Consider the following 12207-nt stretch of genomic DNA (forward strand, 5'->3'; position numbering starts at 1 on the left):
GCTTCCGGCTCCAGCCTCCACCCGCGGAGGCCCAGCCCCTCGCGTGACGCAGCCGTCGCCAGCCCCAACTGGATGGCCTGGCCGCTCTAGGTCCTAATTCGAAGGTTCTGGAGGACCCGCCTTCTCCGCCCCGGTCGGTGGGACGTCTGCTGAGACTGGTTCCGGGAGAGCCGAGGGGACGTCGCTGGCCCGCCTCCTGCCATGTCGCGACGCACGTAGGCTCCAAAGACGCAACAAGGGAACCGTCCCCGGCCGGTGGCTCTGGGAGCCAACAGGTAGAACCATGACCTAGCTGGAAGGCTCCACTCGCTCTGCCTTCCCGACACTGACGGCGCAGCCAATCCCTTCCGGCGCGAGCGGAGGAGGGCAGTGTTGCGCCGTCGCCTCAGCGAGGAACCGGCGAGCCCCGGAGCTCGAGAAGGCGGTCGCGACTCCCGCTTACGTGAAAGAAGCAAACGAGATCACATTCTCTTTGGGGGGTCGAAGGGGGGGGTGAAGGCATTGGCGGCATGCCCAGTGCCCGTGGGCACGCCGAGGAGTTTGTTGGGGAGACGCCCAGAAGCCCCGGGGGCGTGGCCGCTTTTCCGTGAGCACCGCAGCAAGCGTACAGCCTTGTTTCTGTTAATAGAGCCCGCGCCCTGCCCAGGTGTTGCTCCACTGGCCATTTCTCCTCGGAGTCACTCGACGACTCCTGGATCAACAAAACCCTACCACCCATTGTCTCACGCTTGGTCGGGGCGGGATAACTTAAGCCCCATTTTCAAGAGAAAACCTGAGGTCGGGCCGTTTGAGAGACCTAGCGGTTTGTGAGCGTGAACGCCCCAAGGCTCCTGCTGGCGTAGTTCAGCCGAGCAGAGGGGAGGGCTCCCTAATTGCCCTTACGCCAAGCTTGGGAGCAGGAGGGGCAGGGCGTCCCTCCGGGCCCCGCCCACGCCACGCCCCCTCCCTAGTGAGGGCTGGGTACTCCCTTGAGGCGGAGAGTAGGCTTCCTGCCCGCGCAGGCGCGGTCCGAGCCGAGACGTCCGCAACGGAGTTACGGCCGTCTCTCTAGTCCTAGGTCTCTGGCTCCTCCTTAAACCAAGGTCTGACGGTGGCTTAAGAGGATCCCCAAATCTCCATTAGCTGCACCATCTCCACCCGAAGTGAACAACCGAAGCTAATTGTAAAAACGGGAGGTATTAAGGCACTCTGAAGACCGGATCCTCGTCCCCTGCCAACCAGATGCATCCGCCCCCAATAAAGAAATTCCGGAGCCTCTTCAAGTGTGCGGAGGAGGACCGAGTCCGGGTGTCCCCTCTCCCTTAGTATGCTGCCTCAGGAGCCAGAGATTGAGTTGCCATTTTTGCCCCGACCCAATGGTTGGCCTGCGGCCGCGGCCACATTAGATTTCATCTCAGGGTTTCAATTACTTAGACGAGGTGGGAGGACTCTGTGGTGTCCCTCCTCCCACCGATTGATGTTGCCATGGTTTGCGTTGCTCCTGGAAGCCAGGGCCCTGTCAGTAGCTGAGCGCGGAGGCCCTTCCCTGAGCGCTAGGTTCTGAGGGGTAAGTCGGATCCATCTTCCCACTACTCTCCCCACCATCGAGAACCCAGGAGTCCTTGACTGCCAGTAACAAAGTAGCTCTCTCTTTTTCTGAAATAGAATAGGAGCCATCTCGCGGCTCCCTCGCCCAAATCTGCGGTCTAACAGTTGTTTGTGCCTGAGATTCTAACGTTAGTGCTTCATCTATTGTGTTTTCATTCCTAAAAGAACTCACACATCCAAGGAAGGCTGGCAGGAGACCCCGGGATCTTGGACTGAGTGTGTACCTGCAGGAGACGCTGGTGCCAGGCCTGCAGGGCCAGGATCAGAACTGGGATGGAAACAGGGGAGTCTCCATGGGGGCAGCCTAGGCCCCTGCCCAGGCTCAGGACACAACCTTCCTGCAGGAGAGGCTGTTGGTTCTCACCCAGGTGGGTCAAGCCGCTGGCAGGGTCAGCCCCACAGGAAACCCAGGGCACCAGTTGAGCCAGGCTGTGCCCACCTGTGCTGGGGACAGAGAAGCAGGAGAGCCTGGGCTCTGTCTTTGGGGGATTCCGGATTTGGGTGAGGGGCTCCAGGGTCTCCATGGTAAAGAGAATGACCAGGAGGGACAGACAGGAGCAGTTCCTCCACAGCACAACTCCAGAGAGCACCATTCACTTTGTAGCCCGTTTGAAATAGCGCCCCCTGCTGGTGTCACCCAGGTACTGTCCAGCCTTAAATCATTTGGTCCAGACGGGTGTGGATTTTGCAGAAGCCTCTGTGTGCTGGGATAGTCAGAGAAGGCCTCCTGGAAGTCCCAGAGGATGTGGAGATCAGGAGCTCTGGGGGGAGGGGACTGCATGGGTAAAGGCCTGGGGGATAGCTTGAGCAGACAGGTCCCAGGCATAGCCGTTGTGGAGGGGAACCATGACTTTTGAGTTGAGTGGGGGTCTTCACAGGTGAACAAGACTCTGAAGAGCTGGGCCAGAACCACCAGCGACCAGAGATCTGCTTGAAGCAGCTGCAAGAAGAACAGATGGTGTGAGGGCCAAGTGCAGGCCGTGGAAGCAGTGCATGTCAGGTGGCCAAGGGAGAAGTGGGTGCTGCTAACGGTGCTGGGGGTGGCCCTTAGTGGGAGGCCTGCTAAGTGGCTGTTCAGGCCTACCACTCAGAGTGTCCAGGCTAGGGCTAGGGTGGGTGTCCTGCTCTCACACCAGGTGAGATGGCCCTATGGGCATGAGGTGGGCCAGCCTGTCACCAAACCATGAATCACATGGTCAGAGCCAGATCTTCTTCCCCAGGTATCAGTACTCCTGGTTGTCATAGACTGGATTTTTATGTGAGCATGTGGGAAATCTGTCATTTTCAACAAGCCTTCTCCCTTATACATGGCTGAGCCCCTCCAGAGCCAGGCTGGAGGGGGGATGCGAGATAACCTTAGCTACTGGGCTCACGTCAGGAGTCTGAGGAGTGGAAGTGCCCAAGACAGAGGGTTCTGTGTATTCAGGGAGCTGTGAAAGAGGCATCTCTGCCCCAGTCCCCATCCCAACCAACAAGACAGTTAGGACCTTCATGCAACTTGGATAGAAACCATTGAAAATGAGGTAGGGTGATCTAGGGTCCATGCTGTGTCCAGACTGCTCCATTTCCACTAGCACACTCCAGGTCCAGGAGGTATCAGTGACCCTCAGGAAAGTTTCCTGAGAAGGTGACCGAATACTGGAAAGGCAGATAGGGGAGGTAGCTGGCACAATGTGGCAGTTGCCTTGAAATTTAAAGAGAAGGAACTGCAGAAACTCAGAAACAGAATTAGGCCTGGCTTGTCCAGTTGGGTGCTCCCTCTTCCTCTTTCTCCCCACAACGCCCTCCTCCCCATTCTCTTCCCCACTGCCCCGTCTTTCCTACTGCAAGCCAATTAGCTTCGCCCCTTCTTAGGACGCTTCATCCTACACTTCCTCCCCTTCTGCCTATTCCTCCTCATGCTCCATCATCCATTCACTTATTCACTGAGCATCTACTATGTCTTGGCTCTCTTTTGTGCATAGGAGAACCAAATTCAGGTCAAATCACTTGGTACCCCAAGCTTATAGTTTGGGGCCACACAATCATGGAGCTGGCAGTTACAGTTTAATGCGCCTGATGAGGGGAGAGGCACTGGTGGAGGCAGGTAGCGATAGGAAAGTCCTCCCCATAATGAGGGTTTCTGGGCCTCTGAACCTTAATGATGAACAGGACTATCTTCCAAGAGTGAGGAACAAAGGGCCTTTTACCAAGAGGGAAGAACATGTGCAAAGGCCCAGAGAGAGGAAACATGGAGGTGGGTGTATGTAAACAGTCCCTGAACCCAAGGAAAAGTAGAGTGGGGCGGGTGGAGGAGGTTACTGTGAAATACGGGACAGTGGCCAGAGCAAGGAATTCAGTGTTTCAGGCCCTGTCCACCTGACTTGAACTCTAGTTTGGTGACTGTCTCTCCTGACCAGTGTCCTCTCCTTGGCTCCTGTACAAATGTATGTGTGCACAGGCAGATAAGACATATGGACACACACACCCCAAAAATGCACATCCAACATCAGACACAGAGACAGACACCAAAGAGTCACAGAGATGTAGCGTTGTAAGGATCCAGGATGGGATCATGCTCTGCCAGAGGACCCCCTACTGGAGCCAATCTGTAGATCTGGCTGGAAAGGGTTGGGGTGGGGGAGTCTCAGCACCAGTGTTTAGCTGGCCTTGGGCCTCACAAAAGGTGTTTGGTCTAAATCAGTGTGTCTCAAACTGGGGTCTCTTGAGAAGGCTGTTAGCTCCTCAAGGAAGACTGCAACTACCCATTTGCACAGAAACAAAATCTGGATTGTTTTTTCTCAACCCAGACCCTTCAGGATCAGAGGTTGTCTCCTGAGGGTCTAGAGGGACTCTATTCTTCATGGGGTGTGCACGCTAGTCAAGTTGGGGTCTTATTTGCAGTGAATAATATCAGCAAGAAGGCAGGGCACACAGTGACCTAGGGCTGTGCCTTCTGGGCACTCAGACTCATAGAAGCAAGTGACACCAGGTGAGCCCTATGCAAATACAAAAAACCAGTGCTGACTTGGGCCCCAACTCTAGGGCCTTTCAGCCCATTGCCCCTTAGGGACCCTAAGGTCATTTCTCTTCTCTAGTCCCTGAGGAGGCCCACCCAGGACTCACTTTCTGTGAGCAAATAGGTTCCTCCAGGCCCTGGGCTTGTCCAGGGAGGGTGACCTAGAATTTGACCCTGGGTTATGGGCAGGGGTCCTATGGGGAACAGCTGATGGGCCAAACTCAGCACAGGGCAGAGGATCTCAGAGTTGGGCCATCAGCTGGTTAGGTTCTGGATGCTGCATCAACATCTGGCTGGCAGGTGGGAGGGGTTCCCAGGCCCTCCAGCCTGCTTCACCTCCAGTCCCCAACTTCCAGCTCCTTCCACCCTGACACTTTCTGGGTCTACTTCAGTATGGCTTTCTCTTCATTCCCAGGATTCTATGGTTTCACTGTCCCCAAATTAGTGCTTAAGATTGTGGGCTCAAAAAGGGAAGGTTGCAGGGTTGAGTGAAAAAAGTAAAGGGATTAAGAAGTACAAATTGCCACTTATATGAAGTCATGGGGATGTAAAACAGCCTAGGGAATAAAGTCAATACTCTAATCAACTACGTATGATGTCAGATGTGTGCTACACTTATTGGGGGGAATCACTTCATAAGGTATATTAATGTCTCATCTCTATACAATACACCTGAAACTAACATAATATATGCCAACTGTAATTGAAAGATATATCTTTAAAAAGTAAAAAAGACTGTGGGTTCAGGAACCTGAATACTGGGCTTAAATCCTGGCTCCCTATTATATAAGCTGGGCAAGTTACTCAACCTCTCTGAGCCTCAACTGTAAAAAAGAAAAGAGAGAGAACAGTAACAAACTCCCACCCCCACCCCGCCCCATCAGCTGGCTGTGAGGGTGAGATTCAGCAGGCTGTAGCAGGTCAGTGCTGTGCTGGATGCTGAGGTGTGCAGTCCATCATGAAATGTTACCTACTATTGCTACACACTTCACGCCGCTGCAGGCATGAATGCTTTGAGATGAAAGTCTCCTAAATTAGGGTCTGCTTCGGGGCAGAGAGCTGCCAGTGAGGTTTGATCCCATTCACCCTCTGTATTAGTTTGCTAGGGCTGCTATAACCAAGTACCACAAAGTGGGTGGCTTAAACAACAGAAACAGTTCTGAAGGCTGGAAGTCGGAGATCAAGGTGTCAGCAGCACTGGTTACTTCTAAGAACTGACAGAAAATCTGTTCACGTATCTCCTCCAGCTTCTGGTGGTCACTGGCAATCTTTGATGTTCTTTGGCTTGTAGATGCATCACCACAATCCCTGCCTTCATGCTCACAAGGTGCTCCCACTGTGTCTATGTTTTTGTGGCCAAATTCCCCTTTTATAAAGACACCAGTTATATTGGGTTAGAGGCCACTGTAATTACCTCATTTTTAAAAACTTATCTTTTTTTTAAGTATCTTTTATTGATTATGTTGTTACAGTAGTTCCAATTTTTTCCCCTATTGCTCCCCTGTGCCCAGTAGTCCCCTTCCCTCCAGCAATCCCACCGCCCTTAGTTCATGTCCATGGGTCGTGCATATAAGTTCTTTGGCTGCACCCTTTCCTATATTATTCTTAACATCCCCCTGTCTATTTTGTATCAACTGATTATGCTACTTAATCCCTGCACCATATCCCCATTTTCCACCTCCCCCCTCCCATCTGATAATCCCCATACTTATGATTCTGTTCCTATTCTGGTTTGCTTAGTTGGATTTTGTTTTTATTTTTTAGATTCAGTTGTTCATAGTTGTGAGTTTGTTGTCATTTTAGTGTTCATAGTTTTGATCTCCTTTTTCTTAAGTCCCTTTGACATTTCATATAACAATGGCTTGGTGATGATGAACTCCTTTAGCCTCACCTTGTCTGGGAAGCACTTCATCTGCCCTTCCATTCTAAATGATAGCTTTGCTGGATAGAGTAATCTTGGTCGTGGGTTGCTTTTCATCACATTGAAAACTGCTTGCCATTCCCTTCCTGCCTGCAAAGTGTCCTCTGAGAAACCAGCTGATAGTCCTATAGGCAGCCCCTTGTAGGCAACTCTTCGCCTCTCTCTTGCTGCTCCCAGGACTCTCTCTCTATCTTTCACCTTTGGCATCTCAATCATGATGCGTCCTGGTGTGGTCCCCTCTGGGTCCAGCTTGCCGAGACCCTCCGTGCTTCCCGGACATGTATGTCCCTCTCCTTTGCAAAATTTGGGAAGTTTTCCTCATTTTTTTCAGTTCTTGCTTCCTCATTCTGCACTGGTTGACAGTTTTTTTTCTTCCTTATGTTCCAAATCATTGATTTGAACCCCAGTTTCCTTCCCTTAACCATCAGTTTTGTGTGGGTTTTCCTTTGTTTCACTTAGCATAGCCTTCGCTTCTTCTCTTCTGCCTTTGCCATACTCAAGCATATCTGTCAAACCTGTGATCATCTTTATCACCAGTGTTTTGATTCTGTGTCTGTTAGGTTGTCTACCTCCTCATCTGTGAGGTTAGCTATCTCCTCATCACTTAGTTCTCCCACTGGAACCTTCATCCATTCCCCTTTTAGGCTATACTTCTCAGTCTCCTCATTCTGACAGGCTCCTGTGTTTGTTTGCCTCCGTGTCTTAGATAGAGCTGTCGCTCCTGTTATGTTGTAAGGGGCAGAGCCTTAGGGATTTGTCAGTGCAGGGTGACCTGTTTCACCACGTTGTGGCACTGTATGTGGAGGAAAGGCCTGAGAGGGAACAATGCCACTGGCCCAGCACTCCCCCTTTTCCAGGCACCTCTCCTACTTCCAAACCAGACTGGCGCTCCTCTAGCTGCTGCCCTGGCTGTCGTTCCAAGAGTGGGTGGGTGCGGACATTCTAGGACCATGGGGGCCTTTAAACAAGCGCACTCTGCTGAGACTGGTAGTTTCTGCCTCCACCCCAACCCCCACTGGTCTGCACAGTCAGAAGCAATGAGGCTTGATTTTCCCCGATACTGGGACTGTGAGCTGCGAGGTCCAGTGAGGAGCTGGGAATGCTCCCCAGGTGTCCCTCCTGACTTTTTAAAACGTGTGACTTCCCTTTCTGCCAGCCTGCCGCTGCTGCCACCACACCATGTCCTCTCCACCCCTCCTACCTGTCTGGATGAGTATTTCTTCTTTATATCTTTGTTTGCTGGATTTCCATGCAGTTTGATTTTCTGGAACTTCTGGTTGTTTCCAGTTTTGAGGTAGGTGTATTCCTTCTTAGTTGTGGAGGGAGACGCAGCGTGTCCGTCTATGCCTCCATCTTGGCCGGAAGTCTAATTACCTCATTTTAACTTGATCCCCTCTATAAAGACCCCATCTTCAAATAAGGTTACATTCTAAGTTACTGGGGTTAGAATGCAAACACATCTTTTTTTTGCGAGGGACACAGTTCAACCCATAACAGCCCCCACTTTGCTTCCTGCTGGGTGGATCCTGTGTGGCTTGGGATCTCCAGGACACAGCTATTCCCTGTCTTGTTTTTCCTCTCATTTAATCCCAGAACCCTGACACAGCTGCAGAGAGGTTGGAGTGTTGGTTGGAGGAGCCATGGTGAGTTGGGGGGCTGCCATTCATTGAGCCCCAGGCACATCCTCCACATCAGTTGAGGAAGGCAGGCCATGTCCTGCCCAGACCCAGGGGGGAGGCTGTTGAGGAATCTTCTCTGGGCCTCAGGAAGCAGGGTTTCCAATATGATGTAGATGGGATTGTGGCCTGTGGCCCTGTCAAGCCACTTGTCTCTGAACTCTGGTCATGTCTGTACACTGAATGGTGTTGGCAGGACTCAGAGGTTCTGACCATCAGTGAATCTATGACCCTAGTCAGTTTACCCACCAGGTCACTGTCGCTGGGTCACGCTCTCTCCAGTCCTTTAGAACTGGGCCTTTGTCCCACCAGGTTCCAGGAGTGGCCAGAACTGAGGCCCAAAGAGGAGCTAGAGGATTGTTCAGGGGGTCTGCATCAGAGGCAGAAGGGAGAACTCAGGGACAGGCAGCGGCAAGCTGCTACAGCTCCCACAAGAGGTGAGAGTTGGTCTAGGTGGTCCTGGCTGCCCCACCCCAAGATCAAGCTGGGGGCAGGGCTGGAGGAGGGGTCCTCCTTTGTTGTGTAGACCAGGCCCCCTAAGACCACATTGGACACTTGAGACTAAGAACCAGAGGTGTTGAAACTGAGGCCACCTGGAGAGGTGAAGGTAGGGCTGAACTTGGGAGGTAGGGTGAGGGGTTGTCTGGCTTGTTGGAATCCGTGAGTTGGCATCAGGGTGTCTCTATCAAGGGCCAAGAGCAGAGCCTAGACCCATCGTAGGTTGGACCCCAGGCTGCCTTGCCCTTGTACTATCTCTAGGTGGCTCCGGGAAAGGACCATACACTCACTCTGGTAGGGCAGGCTTACCTATCAAGCTAGTGGATGGGGGCCAAGGCCCTGTGGCCCCAGCCAAAGCATAGGGCACCTATGCAGTAGCCAGAAAGAAGGATCCAGAGATGGAGGGGGTTGCAGACCTCAGCCTACCCTCAGGGAGCCCTCAAGCTGGATGATACTCATCATACAGGGAACACTGAGGAGTATGACCCAGCAATATTTTGGGTTCAGGAAGTCTTTTTGGTCACCAGCACAGTCTGAAGGGGAAGAAAGGCATATTGCTCCCTCCCCTAGTGCTATTCTATCAGCCTCTCCTAGCATCTCCCAGCCATTATGCCCATTCTTTAGATCAAGGCATAATCCCAGGCAGGCCCTCGTGAGAATGAATCTCTGAGACCAGGGTTGGGTGATGTCCTGTGGAAAACACCAGACGAATATAGGAGCCAACCACCCCTATCCTCTTTCTAGAACTCCCTGCAGGAGGTGGGCTCCCAGCTGGCCCAGATGCAGGCTGAGCTCCAGAAAGCCTGGGACTTGGTGAGAGCTTGGAACTCAGAGCTGGAGGTTCAGCAGCTGGCCCTGGATGGTGACCAACACCACCTCCACCCCTCTCTGTGCCTCTGCCAGGCCTGCAAGCCCAGAGAGGGGCCTACAGTCTCCTCTAAGCCCAATCCCTAGGATGGAGGGTGGAAATTTTGGTTTGGCCCAGGGGGTCTCCTGCATGGAGAAGACATAAACCAGACCTTTGGGGTGGTTATCTCACCTTGCTCTGTGGCCTGGGCGGCAGGGTTACCTGGTCTACAGAAGGCGAGGAACACCTTCCACTGGCAACGATTCTGGGTTCCAGACCCTCCCAAGGCCAGCCCTAGGTCTCCCTGCCCTTGGGCTCTGCCACACACCCTGGGGTCCTAGAATAAGTCCCTCTCCTTTCTGCCGACAAGGGCCTGAATGCTTGGGTCCCTCGCCTGGGAAACACCCTCAACAGGCTCCAAACCAGATGCTGCCACCCCGGAGGGCCCTCCCCTGAGAAGGGATCTACCCCCCACCTCCCTTTTCCCCGTTTGCTCTCGAACGGCTCCCTGTTCCCTGGCACAGGGCCCGTCCCACCATCTCTGGCGTTCTGGCTGTCCCTGTGTCTCACCTGCCCCGGGGTTTGTACTTCCCTGTCTCCAAGCGCAGCGGGGCCCCCGTTCTTCCCAGTCTTGCTATCCTGGGCCGCCCCTTCTCCCCTCCCCTCCCACAGTGCCTCCGAACCTTCTCTGTCGGAAGCCCCAAGCCACCAGCTCCCCGATCCTTCTGGGCAGTGAGGGGCACTCTCTTCTCACAGGGACACACGCACCGCCCTCCCTGCCGCAGCGCCATCAGCGGCCGTGCCCCTCACTCTGCCCGCACCTCATTGGCTCTGCTGGGGCACGTAGCCGGTCCTGGCCAATCAGACGGGAAGCTGTGGCACGCTGTCGGGAAAACTGCTCTGGGGGAAGATTGCTGCTGCTCAGGTGGGCAGAGGACTGCGGCGTGGGCGCCAGGTGAAGTAGGAACAGTGGGACAAGTAGACACCGTCAGCGTCCCTCTTCTCACTACGCTGAGCCGTCCCTGCCCCTTACGGAGGAGCCACGGGCAGGAGAGGCCACTGCAGTTGCGTTAAGAGCCCCTTCCCTGCCCTGCAGTTGACCAGATGTGTGACCTGGGGCACATTTCTGCTCTTCAGTTTCTTCACTTATGAGATGGACAAAAATATTATCTTACAGGACTGGGGGTGTGGCGCTCAATGAGATACTGTGCAGAGTATTTAGCGTTGTGTGTAAGTGATTGAATTAGAAACCCTGGTGCTCTTCTCCCCAATTCTCGGACTTCAATTTAGGCTACTCAGTTTCTCTGTGCCTGTTTCCTCATCTGAAACTGGGAATAATAATTGTCCCATTTCATAAATGTGCAGAGAACCAAATGAATTAATTCATGCAAAGAACTAAAACAGCGCCCGGCACACATCAATGTCCGCTAATTGGTAATTTCACAGCCAAGTTATTGCCGTCAGTGCTTTCAGATTTCCTGGGGCACACGTTCAGAATTAGCAGAATTGCTGGGCCCTATGGGAGGTGCACATTTCATTTGAGTAGGTAATGCCAAAGTGTTTTTCCGAACTGGTCTGAGTTCCCATTGCTCCCCATCCTCGCCAAGACCTGGAGTTTTAAAACTCATTTGTGTTAATCCAAGGGTGTGGAATGGTTGTCTGTGTATTTCTCTGATCACGAATGAGGTCCAGCCATTTGTATTTCTTCTTGTGCACTACACCTGTTCATAACTTTGCATCCCACCCACCAACCTTTCTTTTTTTAAAGATTTTGGATGCCTCTTGTGTGCCCCCAACCAGGAACCTGGCCTGGAACCCAGGCATGTGCCCTGACCAGGAATGGAACCATTTCAGTTTGCAAGACCATGCCCAATCCACTGAGCTACACCAGTCAGGGATCTTTTTGCTTTTATCTTGGTAAGCATTAAAAACAATTCATTCTGGCTACTGTGCCTTTGTTAGTTGTGTTGCAAATATCTCCTCCCAGTTTGCCCTTTTACGTTATGGTATCTTTTGATGAACTTTTTTGGAGGGTTTAGTTAGAGAAATTATTCCTTTTCTCAGTCTTTGAGATAATCTCATTTTCTTTTCACAATTTATATGAGATGGGATTGCCATGGTCTGGTGCCCTATTCTCCCCAGATTCTCCATCAGGAGCCTCGCTCACCAGCCACATCTCCCTCAGCATTGCCTCCAGTTGCTGTTTCCATCTCAAATGTCTCAAGATCCTGCTTTTCCTCCTATCTCTCAGTGCTCTCCTAGACTAGTCCCACCTGAATTTCCATGGGAAAGACCCCTGGTGTGTCACAGGGAGTTGTGAGGTGTGATGCCAAATGTTATCAGTAATTAAATTACTAAAGGATCAGTCATTTCATTCAAATGATTTTTAAAAATCAGTGATAGTCTCAAGACTGTCCTAAGAGTCATTTTCTAGCACTTCAAAATGGTAGAGAAAGGGATCCCTGCTTTGTAACCAGAGGGCTGAGACAGTGAGGTGTATGCTGTGAAATGGAAGGTGATTACAAACTCAAAATTCTTTACCTCTACTTTTTTTGGTTTCACCAAAACCAGGTTGGGCCCATTAAATGGCCATCATGGCAGAGAAAAAGGCTGAGCACTCTCAGTCCTGGTCTGAGTTACAGGTCTTTTAGGAGTTCATGCCCAAAATGTCTCCCAGTTC

The sequence above is a fragment of the Furipterus horrens genome, unplaced genomic scaffold (genome assembly GCF_987537825.1).
Source record: "Furipterus horrens unplaced genomic scaffold, mFurHor1.1.pri manual_scaffold_3, whole genome shotgun sequence".
Lineage (NCBI taxonomy): Eukaryota > Metazoa > Chordata > Mammalia > Chiroptera > Furipteridae > Furipterus > Furipterus horrens.